The following is a 13,806-nucleotide window of genomic DNA, read 5'->3' as shown; positions in this document are numbered from 1 at the left end:
TGCCTAGGGCGCCCAGTCAGCTTGGCCCGCCCCTGGCCACTGTTGAAAGTGCCTTAACAAAAGCTGCGTTTTGGGCTGAATCGTCTCTTGATACACATGATACATGAGGCCCTATTATATATATGAAATTCTTTTGCCTTTTTATGTTTCTCAAAAAGTAAATACCATAGAGGCTCCTACCAAAATATTTTTATGTATTCACTTACCAGTACTACAACATAACATTTCAAATAGACAAAGTATACTCCTCAATGTGCCAAGACAGGTCTGACTCTGAACCTACGCAGTTGCTCTATAGATGTTCTACCTACAAGACAAGAAAGTTGTAGCTGAGAAACAGCTTGAGGGTCAGGATGAGATGTTCTTACATGCTGCAGTAATTAGCCAATGTTCAAACCATGTACTCAAACACCTGATCCACGAATATACACTGTAGCAACGGGGTACAATAATCCATTCAGTTATTAAGTGCCCAGATGTGTGTATGTGAGGAGCGTGCCCTAAGAGGGTCCATGACAATAAAACATAGATAATGAAACAAATTAGCAGGCACGTGCTGTAGACTGTCTCTCTTTTCCTTTACAATAGTAATCACGTTTTTTTTTAGTATTTCTAAACAATATTTCATTCATTCATACACTGTGTAAAGCTACCGTTGTTATTGTTACTTTTTAATACTTATTTTTCTATTCAGGTCCTCTCCTATTCATGTATCAGTCTTTCAGTCAAACCACACCCTCATTGCTAAGGTAATTTGCATCCTAGCAACCAAAAACTGGAGCGCTTATGAACAAAAACTGGAATAATTATAAAACTACAAATAATAGACAATGAAGAACGACTGCAAATTGTCTCAGGATATTAATCTATATCATACTAAAAGTTAACTCATAGGTGAACAACCCCTTTAATGCCATTGGCAGGCTTGGCTAGTAGCCTTAGTACAGCGGGCTACAACTAGCAGAGTCAGTACAGTTACAGCTATAGCTAGCAGCCTTAATATTGTTAGAAGGCAATAGTACAGTATGCAGGATATAGCTAGCAGCCCCAGTACAGTATGCAGGATATAGCTAGCAGCCCCAGTACAGTATGCAGGATATAGCTAGCAGCCCCAGTACAGTATGAGGGATATAGCTAGCAGCCCCAGTACAGTAAGCAGGATATAGCTAGCAGCCCCAGTACAGTATGCAGGATATAGCTAGCAGCCCCAGTACAGTATGCATGATATAGCTAGCAACCCCAGTACAGTATGGAGGGAATAGATAGCAGCCCCAGTACAGTAAGCAGGATATAGCTAGCAGCCCCAGTACAGTATGCAGGATATAGCTAGCAGCCCCAGTACAGTATGAGGGATATAGCTAGCAGCCCCAGTACAGTATGCAGGATATAGCTAGCAGCCCCAGTACAGTATGCAGGATATAGCTAGCAGCCCCTCAGTACAGTATGAGGGATATAGCTAGCAGCCCCTCAGTACAGTATGAGGGATATAGCTAGCAGCCCCAGTACAGTATGCAGGATATAGCTAGCAGCCCCAGTACAGTATGCAGGATATAGCTAGCAGCCCCAGTACAGTATGCAGGATATAGCTAGCAGCCCCAGTACAGTATGAGGGATATAGCTAGCAGCCCCAGTACAGTATGAGGGATATAGCTAGCAGCCCCAGTACAGTATGCAGGATATAGCTAGCAGCCCCAGTACAGTATGCAGGATATAGCTAGCAGCCCCAGTACAGTATGAGGGATATAGCTAGCAGCCCCAGTACAGTATGAGGGATATAGCTAGCAGCCCCAGTACAGTATGAGGGATATAGCTAGCAGCCCCAGTACAGTATGCAGGATATAGCTAGCAGCCCCAGTACAGTATGAGGGATATAGCTAGCAGCCCCAGTACAGTATGCAGGATATAGCTAGCAGCCCCAGTACAGTATGAGGGATATTGCTAGCAGCCCCAGTACAGTATGAGGGATATACCTAGCAGCCCCAGCACATTATGCAGGATATAGCTAGCAGCCCCAGTACAGTATGAGGGATATAGCTAGCAGCCCCAGTACATTATGCAGGATATAGCTAGCAGCCCCAGTACAGTATGCAGGATATAGCTAGCAGCCCCAGTACAGTATGCAGGATATAGCTAGCAGCCCCAGTACAGTATGAGGGATATAGCTAGCAGCCCCAGTACAGTATGAGGGATATAGCTAGCAGCCCCTCAGTACAGTATGAGGGATATAGCTAGCAGCCCCAGTACAGTATGCAGGATATAGCTAGCAGCCCCAGTACAGTATGCAGGATATAGCTAGCAGCCCCAGTACAGTATGCAGGATATAGCTAGCAGCCCCAGTACAGTATGCAGGATATAGCTAGCAGCCCCAGTACAGTATGCAGGATATAGCTAGCAGCCCCAGTACAGTATGCAGGATATAGCTAGCAGCCCCAGTACAGTTAGCCCCTTGGCTAGCAGCCCCAGTACAGTTAGCCCCTTGGCTAGCAGCAGGGCACCAGGTGTGCCACAGCAATCCCCCAGGGCTGTCAGGCCGCATCTAATGACTACAATGCGCACACAGTACAGGAGAAGGAATCTGACCTATTGAAATCTTTTCAGAACACTTCTGTTGTTGCCAGGACAACCAGCGCTCTCTCTCTCTCTCTCTCGCCTTTCATGTGGCCATGTGACAAGAGAACGTGACGTCATGTGGGGGCAGAGCCAGCGCTGGGAGCCACACACAGCCCAGAGGCTTGTGAATGTGTTGCATGGTGGGACCTACAGTGTGAGAGCGCTGCTTCCTACTCCTCCTGTTGCTGCTGCTATCGCTCCGCCGGAGAATGGACTATTAAATCGCCCGTCTGCTAAACTGCCCCGCTCCTCGCCTTGTCGCTGCGCTGTATGAGAGCTGCCGCCGCAGTCGCAAGTCACGGCTCTTCCCCTGTCTCTTCTGCTTTCTTCCCGAGCAACTTTGTGTGTGCGGGGCAGCACTTTGCACCCATGCAGCAGGGATAAGATCCGCCGCAACGTGTGTACTCGGTGTAGGAGCTGCCACACTGGGGCCGGTGCTGCGATCAGCAGGAGGAAGTGGAGAGAAGTCTTTCGGTTTGAGTGAGTACAATCGCTATACGACTTTGCCGCATGCTTCTATCACTATCGTGGCTTGTGCATTTGAAAGTTTCTCAGTGCTGCGCCCACAAGTTGCTGGGAACGATTGATTTAAGTGACATAGCAGCTCCCTAAGCACTGACAGCAACACCGTTGTGCGACACTGCGACAATAGACTTTTGCACAAGTCGTGATACAAGTGACTTGTGTATCAGGAACAGAATTCTGTGGTCCTAGTGATTTGTGTAGTAATTCAATATACGAGTGTCTTGTGAAACAGAATTCTGCCAGGGATTTTTTGTCTTACAAAATCGTTTTTGTACTGACAGAAGTCACTTTCTCCTGGTTGGGTGCTTTCGCTCACATAGGAAGTAGTGTGACCCACAGCTTTCCGGAATTAGACAGTGGGTTAAGATGATACCATTTGTTTTCAGTGATAATGTTGATTGCTTTTGGTCTCCCCCCCCCCCCCCCATTGAACTTACTTCATACAATAACTCCGCATTGTGACACACACACCATTTGCACTAGAGCCCTGTTGGCACTAATGAGGGCAGACAGATCTGATGAAATGCTTTGCACTCTTGCTGGCAGCTACTTAGTCATTTTCATGTGGCTGATTTGCCTCTCTAGGGCTGTTTGGTGCTGGGAAGCTAGGCAGAATGAGAATTTGACCTGTACGCTCCAAGCTGGCCATACACACACCGATTTAATGGTACGAAACAAAGTTTCATTCAGTTTTCTGACTGTTAGTAGGCTCTGAATTATTGTACTGACAATTTACGTACAATGGCAATTGGTTGTTTAATCGATCAGACAGGTTAGGCTTTTTGTTGGAAAACAATATCTGTGCATGTATTGCCTATCTGATGATTTCCTTGGGGAACTTACGATGTATTACCAGGACATAACTTTCATATGATTGTTGTCTGGCAATTCTTAATCACCAAAACATCGTCAGATTTATTATTTTTAGGTCTTTAATCTTACAATTTAAATCTGAATGTTAGTTTTAGGTCGAACATTCATTGTAAGACAACTAAAATCTGAACTCGTATGCTCAGCTTTATGGTGAAGACACACGGAGCTACTAGTAGCAGCTACTTGTCATGGCTACTAAAATAGACTGCTGAATATTTACTGATAACAGTCTCTACATGTGTTTTAGCAGAGGAAATTCTCAGTATTGTCTATGGCAGGATATTTTCTGGAGTTTCGTATCCATGAAAAAGTAGCTGCTACTAATAGCTCTGTGTGTCTTCACCCTTATTGTGAAAAACATAGTTAAAAGTCCTAATGATGTGTATTGTGTAAGACCATTTTCAGTGTATACAACATACCCTTCTTACTGTGGTTCTGCTGCATCTCTCAGAATGCCCTGACAACCAAAAGGATGCCCACCAACTGTCCTTAATGTACAACTCCCTGCATTCCTTTGGTTGTCATGTGATGCGGAGAGTTGCGCTAGACAGTTAATAAGCACCCCTGATTTATTTAACTTCTGCCCCCTTCTTTGCCCTATGCAAAACTAAAAACATATAGGAAATAACTTACAAAAAAACCCTTTATGTTTCCCATTGCCCTAGGGGAATGTATATATATGTATAGTGTAAACATGCCAGATATGGACATAGGAAGTATAAATTTAGAATACATCCTCTAGGAAATGTTGCATGCTTTCAAGGTTGCAAACTGTGTGCCTCTTGTTTCAAATAATATTTATTCAGATATCGTTATATATTTGTTAATTCAAATATATAAAAGTCCTTTATCATTAGATTTTATTTTTTTTTTCCACCTGATTGGAGATCTCTGTTGGAAGGATATCATCCCATCTACTCATGGGGGGTTAATACTTAGCAAACACTGGCTGGAAGGGAGATACTGTTACAAAGGCTGATCCAGAGAGACCTTGAACCTAAAAGCTAATATTTGGAATGAAATGCCCTATTGAGTCATTCTGCCAGTCCTTTTGTATGTTTGTCTTGGTGTAATAAGATACATTCTATAGTAAATATAAACCTACAAAAGTTTCCATATACTATAATTACACACGCAGTTGCTAATAAAAAGCAATATCTGGCTATCCCTTGCTGTTTTCCTGCACTGCTGGTCCAGACTACATGCACGTGTGAAACAATGTAACAGTATTTAGTTCTCCTTCAGCCAAGACTCCAATTCCTACAATGTCTAATGTTGAATTCTTTAGTTGTCTTTTGGCAAACCCCTGGTCCCAAGCCTTCTGGATAAATTATCTCATACCTGTACCTGTTTAAATATGATATATTAATGGATTTTTGTTATCAGTTACTGCGGAGTCATAATGGGATATGAAAATTCAACTTCCACATCTATTCTTTGCTCATGTTTAATAGACAAGGAAAGCCTAATTCAAAATACCGGGCACCACAGGCACATAGCCTTACCTTGTCCTTTAAAGCAGAACTTGTTTTATTTTACTTTGCCTTGTTCTGTAGGCCACTGCCACTCTGGGTTCTCTTTTGCAGCCGTTAGCGGATTATATAGAAGTAATCCATTTGGCAGCTCTTATTTGGGTTTATCCTCGTTTCAAAATATTTAATCCTTACGCAGCAACGAGACTTCTTTCACTGGTTAGAGGACCTGGTACTTTAATAGTTTGGTATAGGAACGTAAAAAAAATGGAGTGAATGAATTACATTTAGCTGCGACTGAGCTCCAGGACAGTAATGGGCAACCTGTCATGTTGCATTTGCAGGGCAGGCGGTTGTTGTTTCTAGGTCTAGGTGTCTTTACATATTGAGCTTTAGTATCTGTATGTCCGTTCTTCATGTCTCCAGCCGTTGCTGAGCCAGAACCCCATAGTTTTATTAATAAAGAGGCAACAGTTTGAATTGTGGTTGATAAGAGTGGTCATCTCTGTAAGTCTATCATCGCTCAACTAAAGCCAAAGGATCCAAACTGTGGGGGCTTGGAGCAGTGGCAGGGGGTTAGACTGATTGATAGAACTATGGCAGAATGGCAGATACACCAATATATTACTACTATGTGTAAGCTTTTTATGAGCTAAAGGAAGCCCTGGTCAAAGGGTTAGACCTTCACAGAGGACTTGAACTCAAAAGGTCCAGCAACCACTTACTTAAGGTGGCCATACACCTTACAGTTATGATTTTTCCTGCGACCCTATGTAACGATTCAGCCCTAAATTCAGATTTTGCCAGATTAAAATCTTTTGTCCCACCCGTTCGACGAGACAACCGATATCAGAAGCTTTTACAATATTGGTTGTCTTGTCAATCCACCATACGCACACCGAATATTGTACAAATATTGTTTTGTGTGCTAATATCGGTCTGTGTATCGGTTTAAACTGAGCTCCACTTTGGGTATCTCCCAACCTTGGGGAAGTTGTGCAGACATGGTTCCAAGGAGAGAGTAAGGGATGGAGCTTCTGTGAGGTGGGCAGTGTGCAGACCATTAGTGGCGCATAATGGAAAGGTTTTTTTTCCAGTGCAGTTACCCTTAGCAACCAGAAAGTCATTTCCTTCAGTCTCTGATTGGTTGCTGTGCCCATTGTTAATATATGAGCATGTTTATTATAGTGTGTAATCAAACATCTTCAGCTATGTGGGCCATAGATCTCTGCTTTTGTTTTATAACTTGTAGGTGACCCTTCAAATCTATTTGCTGATTTGTTGCTATCGGGAGCATCAGTGGTTATGTTGGCTTACACACTGTAATAAATATGCCCCTTCAGTGAATATTTACAAATTTGTCCATGACAGTGGCACCCTGGGAAAAGAAGAATATGGCTAGCCCCATGTGAAAATTCAAAATTAAATATTAATAAAACAGATTACAATGTAGGATTCTGCTGGAGAAGCTCTAATAACTGATGTGTTTTGAAAAACACATTATATGCCCTTTAATTATATAAGCTGAGGTTTTTAACATTTTTTCTATCTACAACTTTTGTAGAAGTTCTGCCAGATAGGCCGATAGGCACAGACAGAAAGGCAAATAGTGAGAAGAGGAAATGAGTTAGTAAATGCCTTAGTGCTTTCTTTGTTTTGTAATCTTCTGTATGTTACACTGTATCTACTGTATCTATTGCAGCTATATATACACACAGCAGGGGCATAGAAACATAGGGTAAATAGTGCTTTAAGGCAAATGCACGTCGGTTCTGCTATAAACACGGGGTAAGGGCCTCGCCCTGAGTTGAATAAAGGTTGAGTTTGTACACAGCTCTCTCTTTTCAGCAGGATCTCCCATGTAATCTAAAGCATTTCCTGTACTGTCAATGTATTTATAATGAGTGTATACATCATGGCTATATGTGCCTATTCTTAGCCGTTTAATTACTGCAATTTAATCCTACAGGCAGTGTATTTATCCTGCTTTTATTTTCCCTTGGCTATTTGCTGTGCTAGTGTGACCCAAAATGGGAATTCCTTTCAGTGATGTTTTGCATACAATTAATGGAATGCGTTCCCCATGGGAGGTTCAGTTGCACATATGCATATGGATATAGACATGGAAAGGTTTAAAATATGACAAAAACTGGAAGGAGGGCTTTGTGGAGAGTGTGCAGGATTGGCAGATCCTCTATAAAAGCCAGGGAAACCCTGCAACAAGAACATCATAGATTCTTATATTTCCAGATTCAAAGGGGAAAAAAAAGTTGATGTTGCCTTTGATGCCTTTGCCTTTCTATTGCTTTCCTCTGGTCCGCCACACAGAAGTCCATGGTATGGCACACGCGTTGCTTCAGTTGTCCAAAGTCACCCGGAGTTTACTTGCAAGGCAACTTCGGGTGACCAAAGCCATGCGTATACCATCCCACCACAGATTTACAATCTTGCTGGTGGAATTGCACGTCGGGGAGAATAGTTGTCCGCAGTAGTGAAGATGTATTGCAGTCGACTAATCTCCCCATGTGCTACTGCCCTAAGGGTGAAGACACATGGAGCTGCTACTTCGTTTTGTACGATATTCGGTGCGTGTATGGCATGTCGGTGAGTCGACCGATATCGCAGGAGGCTGCTGTTATCGGTCGACTCGCCGATCGGACGGGTTAAAAGATTTTGAAAAAATCTGCCTTCAGGGCTGAATCGGCAGAAGGAGGTAGAAATCCTATTGCCGTTTCAGCCCTGAATGTTAGTGGCGGATTGAACAATCTTTTGTGCGACCGATGTGTGGCCACCTTAAGGGCTGTGGCACACAGGGAGCTAAGTCGCCCGCAGCAAATCTCCCCGAAATGCCATCCCACCGGCGAGAATGTAAAGCGCCGGTGGGATGGCATACGTGTGGTGTGATTTCCCCGATTTCGCAGGCGACTAAGCTCCCCGTGTGCCACAGCCCTAAAAGGACTCTTTATCACCAGTAGAAAATTGCATATAGAAAAGCATAGTCATTTTCTGATCACTCTTGTACTGGTTATATGGTTGTTAATCTAGCACCCACTTTTGGTGGGTAGAAGGAGATCTGGTGGGGCAGGTTGGCAGATTTCAACTATATATGCCTTATGATCAGATCACAGATGATTAGTTATGTTTGACAATTTCATTGGCTGGCGCACCAGTGTTAGCAAGTGTGTCAGGAGATATCCGGAACAACAGAAAGTGGTATACACTTGTATGGCTACTGGTATGGTACATCTCTATCCAGCCCATGGGCCGATTGGTCGGATAGGTATCGCCCGGTGTTACATCTAAACTCTAGCTGAGCTTAATGCTACTCTTCCTCTCATAACTGATTTCACCCAAAGATGCCTGCGTTTCACAGTATATTTCCATTTCACACAGAGTTGTATAGTTGTGCTCCAAGTAACATTGTGGGGAGTACATGGAGTCATTAGAGGACAGCCATGGGCATATGGCTATGTGTGCATCTGCTTTGTGAATAATGCTGCGAATAATAGCCTTGTGCCATCTAGCTGCAAATTCAATGGGTTAATTGCAGCTGCACATATCTGTGTTTGGGTGAGTGGGCTGAAGGCACATACAGTAATGGTTTATTACTCATTAACCATCGGAATGTGAGAGAGGGTGAATTGGTAGGGAAGGATGTCCTGTGAGCTGCCTTCGTGCTACTGAACACAAAATAATTTCACGTCAAATGGAACATGGCTGTTCCCAAAGGGACTCGCCATCTGTGAGAAATGATGTGTAATTGCTTTGTTCCCTTTCTGTGAGCTGTATGTCAGTAGCACCATGTCAGCTCTGCTTCAGTCTTTGGCAGGGCAGTGGTTTCCGTTTTGCTCATAATCTGATATAGTAAAAAGTTACAAACAAAACTAAAGTTGCTTGCTTCTTTCTGTTTACTTGCCCGACAGATCCCTGTAGGCCCGCAGCAAGACTTTGATGGGCTGAGAATGATTAATAAGAAAAACAGAACAATGGTTTGAATGGTAAGGCAGAATCTGTGAGTGTTAGGGCTGTGGATCACGGGGAGATTACTCGCCCGTGACAAGGTAGATTTGTCGCAGGCGACTAATCTCCCCGTGTGCCACAGCCCTTAAGGTGGCCATACAGGTCACCAAATGATCGGATCGTCTATGGTGGGTGATATCAGACTAATTTGATTGTTTGGCCCTAGGGCCCAATGTTACAATGTTAGGCCAGATATTGATCGGGCAGTCCCAGCGGGGGTGTCCATAAGCTGTCGAATAAGCTATCGAATCGCTCTGAAGGACCTTAATAGGCAGCTGAAATCTGCCAGTGTATGGCCACCTTTAGTTACAGCATAGGACCCGAATAGGCAGCTGAAATCTGCCAGTGTATGACCACCTTTAGTTACACCATTGTATCAATGGTCTATTTGCTTTACTCTGATGAAACAGAAGAATAAAAGCGTTAGTAAAGCAGCCAAATGTTACAGTTACATTTTATAAGAGCCATATATTATGTAACGTTAACGTACTCTGTCATTCCGGCTGTGGCTTTTGCTTTGCCAGTGCTTATTACATGGCTTACGGGCTTGTGGATTAGTGGATTGGCATTCAGTTTATGTCCCTTTTTTACTGTTGGGCATAGCATTATTTGGTGCACTTTTATTCATAGGAAGTTGTTACATTTTAGCAGCCAGTCTGATTCCCTCACACTGATAACTGGTTGCTATGGGTTGCTAGACCCAAAGAAACTCTTCTCTTCTTCTTGCCAATTTGTGCTTTTCTCCCCTTCACTATTGCACAGTAGTGATGCCTTCCATTCATGGGAAGATATAACATCGTAATCAGATAACATGCCCTAAATCTGTCGCAGGCGCGCAGGAAATCTATGCATGCTGATTGCGCATTCATTAGTAGCAGAGCAAGAGCTGCTACCGACGGATGAGCCTGGCCGGCCCAGCTAGCCCTGCCTTTTCTAACACATACAATTGCCATAGATTTTTTTTTAAGGGGTCTCACACTGAGCTGTGTCAGGATTAGGCATTGTTAACAAGAATTGATTGGGTCCAGTTTTGGTACCTGATTGGAAGTTGCCATAGTGACGGCAGCAGCAGAATCAGACAGTCGAAATGCACCGAGGCAGCGTCAGACTGGTTAAATAATTCAAGAACTCTTCCATCTCCTGGCTTCATGAGATCTTTGCCCCAAATTCTGTATTACAGAAATTGACTTTTACAAACATTTTTACTGAGTGGTTTGATCTGTTATCTTCGTGTTCGCCAGATTATTAATTTTGCCCTCCACTTGCATCCATTAGGGAGATGGTGTGAGTTCTAGTTCTACTACATCAGGAGTACTGCATGTTAGAATCCTCATTCTGGTCTCTCTGCTTCTTGGCGCAGCTAATAAATATAAATATGCAAAACCACTGAGCTATCCAACATCCGGAACAGAATCCTGGAATCCTGATTTACTAACCCACGAATCCGACCCGAATTGGAAAAGTTCCGACTTGAAAACGAACATTTTGCGACTTTTTCGTATGTTTTGCGATTTTTTCGGATTCTGTACGAATTTTTCGTTACCAATACGATTTTTGCGTAAAAACGCGAGTTTTTCGTATCCATTACGAAAGTTGCGTAAAAAGTTGCGCATTTTTCGTAGCGTTAAAACTTACGCGAAAAGTTGCGCATTTTTCGTAGCGTTAAGTTTTAACGATACGAAAAATGCGCAACTTTTCGCGTAAGTTTTAACGCTACGAAAAATGCGCAACTTTTTACGCAACTTTCGTAATGGATAGGAAAACTCGCGTTTTTACGCAAAAATCGTATTGGTAACGAAAAATTCGTAAAGAATCCGAAAAAATCGCAAAACATACGAAAAAATCGCAAAGTACCGTTCATTACGAAAAAAACGCAATCGGACTCCATTCGACCCATTCGTGGGTAAGTAAATCAGCCCCTTAGTGTTGGGTCAAACCAAATCCAAGCCCTCAAAGTCATGTGACTTTTCAGCTCTGGACAACCTAATGTGTCACTTTTTCATTGGCAATTTAATTCAGCTTTTAACATTTTTCTCAAATTCAAATGTGGAAATTTGGGTTTGAAATCAGTTTGGTATTTTTCTGCATTTTTGATGGAGGATTTGGCTGAATGAAGAAATTCGGATTCAGTGCATCCCTAATATTTAGTAACAAAGCTCTTTAAAGAGAGAGTTTCTCATTTCCATTCATCCCAACACAGTGAGGCTAACAATCTAATTTTCCTATGAAAGGTGCACTTAATGTCAATTTAGTTGGATATAATTAGTGTGGGAGGAAACCCATGCGTGCATGTAGAGAACATACAAACTCCTTGCGGATGTGCCCTGGCTGGAATTGAATCCTACCACTTTTAGGCAGCATTGCTAATCACCTGTCTGTGTTATACCAAATGTCTGTGCTACTCTTGTTGAGGCTTGGCGATATAAAACTCTTTTGGGGGGGCTGAATCCGGGCCGTAGTTTTTCACTTGGGCAGCCCGGCGCATTCCTCTCTCTGTTTATAGCTGTGTGAGAGTTGCACTAGACCTAGCTAAGAACGCGTCGAGGCTGAAACTGGCACAGAGCAGGTGTACGGCTCTTATAAACCATTCTCATGTCTGTCACACAGTGATGTATTGCTCAGCTAACCTACCAACAATATTGCTCTGCATCGTTGATGGATGAAACCTCCCAAGCTGTGCAAATCAATGGAAACCAAAAAGTTCTTTGTTATACTAGTGCCACACAGAGAATATTTTGCATTTATCCACAGGCTGAGAATCTGCCCCTATGCTTGCGATATCTGATAGTTTTGGCTGCGCCTAGAACCGTTGTGTCGGCCCGGTTGCAGCCACATGAACTGCATAAGTGAGCAGTTTTGTGCCAAACTCCACTTTGTGTGGTTGCACCCAGTGGCTTGCAGTGGCTCTAGGTGCAGCTACAACTATCAGTTTTTTCAAGTGTAGGGGAGGATTCTTGGCCTGCGTTTATCTGCAGGCCGAGAATCTGCCCCGTGTGGCACTAGCCTTACAGACAGGGAAACACCCCACAGAGTGACTTACTCGCTTGCAACAGATCAAGGAGCAAATACCTGCTCCGAAAAGGGTTTCCACCTGTAACAGTAGAAGTCGCCGGTGGAAAGCCCTTTGCATCGCTTCGGTTTCTGAAGTTGCACAAAGTTGTTGCAGGAGGAAACTTAGCACGACTTTGAAAACCGAAAAACCCTTTTCGAAGCGGGTGCTTGCGATCTATCGCGGGCGAGTAAGTTGCTCCGTGGGGCTCCTTGCCCTAAAGGCTAATGTTATACAGGGAGATTAGTTGCTGCAATTTTTAAAAAGCGAGTTCCAGTCATTAGTCATTCGTCTTCTCCTAGCAAGCAATTGCTAGAGATTTCAGCAACGGAGCGATTCTATTTCCCACAAGCCAATGTGTCATGTTCCCCAGCATTTCCAATGGGGAAATTTGCAAACAATCGCAGCGACTTCCCGAACCAACGGGTTTGCCTTTAAGCGATTCCAAAAGTTTTGAATGGAAATGTTTTCTTTGTAAGATCGCTCAAAAAAGGGTCTCATAGCGATTCAGACCGATATGCAATTTGAAGTAGTATCATCGGTTTAGGTACTGGAGATATTGTTCTTTATGTAGAGACAAAACAAACGACTTGTCACTGGAACTCACTTTTTAAAAATTGCAGCGACTAATTTCCCCACACAAGGTTAATTGCTGCAAATTAGTATTTAGGCAGGTTTAGCATATTGGAAATTCTCCCTATGGCTGTAAGGGTAAATAGGTGTAAAGGCTGTCATTAGGGGTATAATTGCATATCTCCATAATAGCAGGGAACTTTTTTGCTTTATATTTCCAAGAGAGACATTAGATACAGCTTGGGGTATAATTAGATTTTATAGCCCCAAGGTGTTTATTCCTTACTGTACCGGCTCCCCTGTCCAGACAAGCATGGTTTGTGCTCTTATTAGAGTGTTGCTTCCAGGGCTTTCTCTTTTACAGACTTTCTTAAAGGGGTGGTTCACTTTTAAGTCAACTTGAATGTTCTCTTCCTAGAAATTTCTCAGTTGGAATCATGACAATGTTCTATTTCGCCTGGCCCCTGTGGCTCGGCAGACCCTGTTTTTATTTTTAAACCGATATGTTCAGCACTTCCGCAGCTAGTTTGGACATTATACTGAGAAGCTGGCCCTGTCCCAGGTAAGGGTACCTGCTCAGTGGAAAAGTCAGAGACACTTCTGATAAATACAGGCTGCTGGGCGGCTAAAGTGGCTAACAGACTGCATCAACAATTAATGTGGCCCCTTTTAGCTGCCTTTTCT

The 13,806-nt window shown here is 43.3% G+C and overlaps 1 protein-coding gene across 1 annotated transcript in view; it reads left to right on the top strand.

Annotated features, from left to right (window-relative positions):
• Positions 1-2,821: 2,821 nt before the first annotated feature.
• ncald (neurocalcin delta) overlaps positions 2,822-13,806 on the top strand; it is a 59,202-nt gene continuing 48,217 nt past the window's right edge. Inside the window, 1 exon segment of the mRNA NM_001129941.1 lies at positions 2,822-3,090. The gene's annotated coding sequence lies outside the window, so the exon portion shown is untranslated.

The sequence above is a fragment of the Xenopus tropicalis genome, chromosome 6 (assembly GCF_000004195.4).
Source record: "Xenopus tropicalis strain Nigerian chromosome 6, UCB_Xtro_10.0, whole genome shotgun sequence".
Lineage (NCBI taxonomy): Eukaryota > Metazoa > Chordata > Amphibia > Anura > Pipidae > Xenopus > Xenopus tropicalis.
This window is presented reverse-complemented; position numbering and strand designations above follow the sequence as displayed.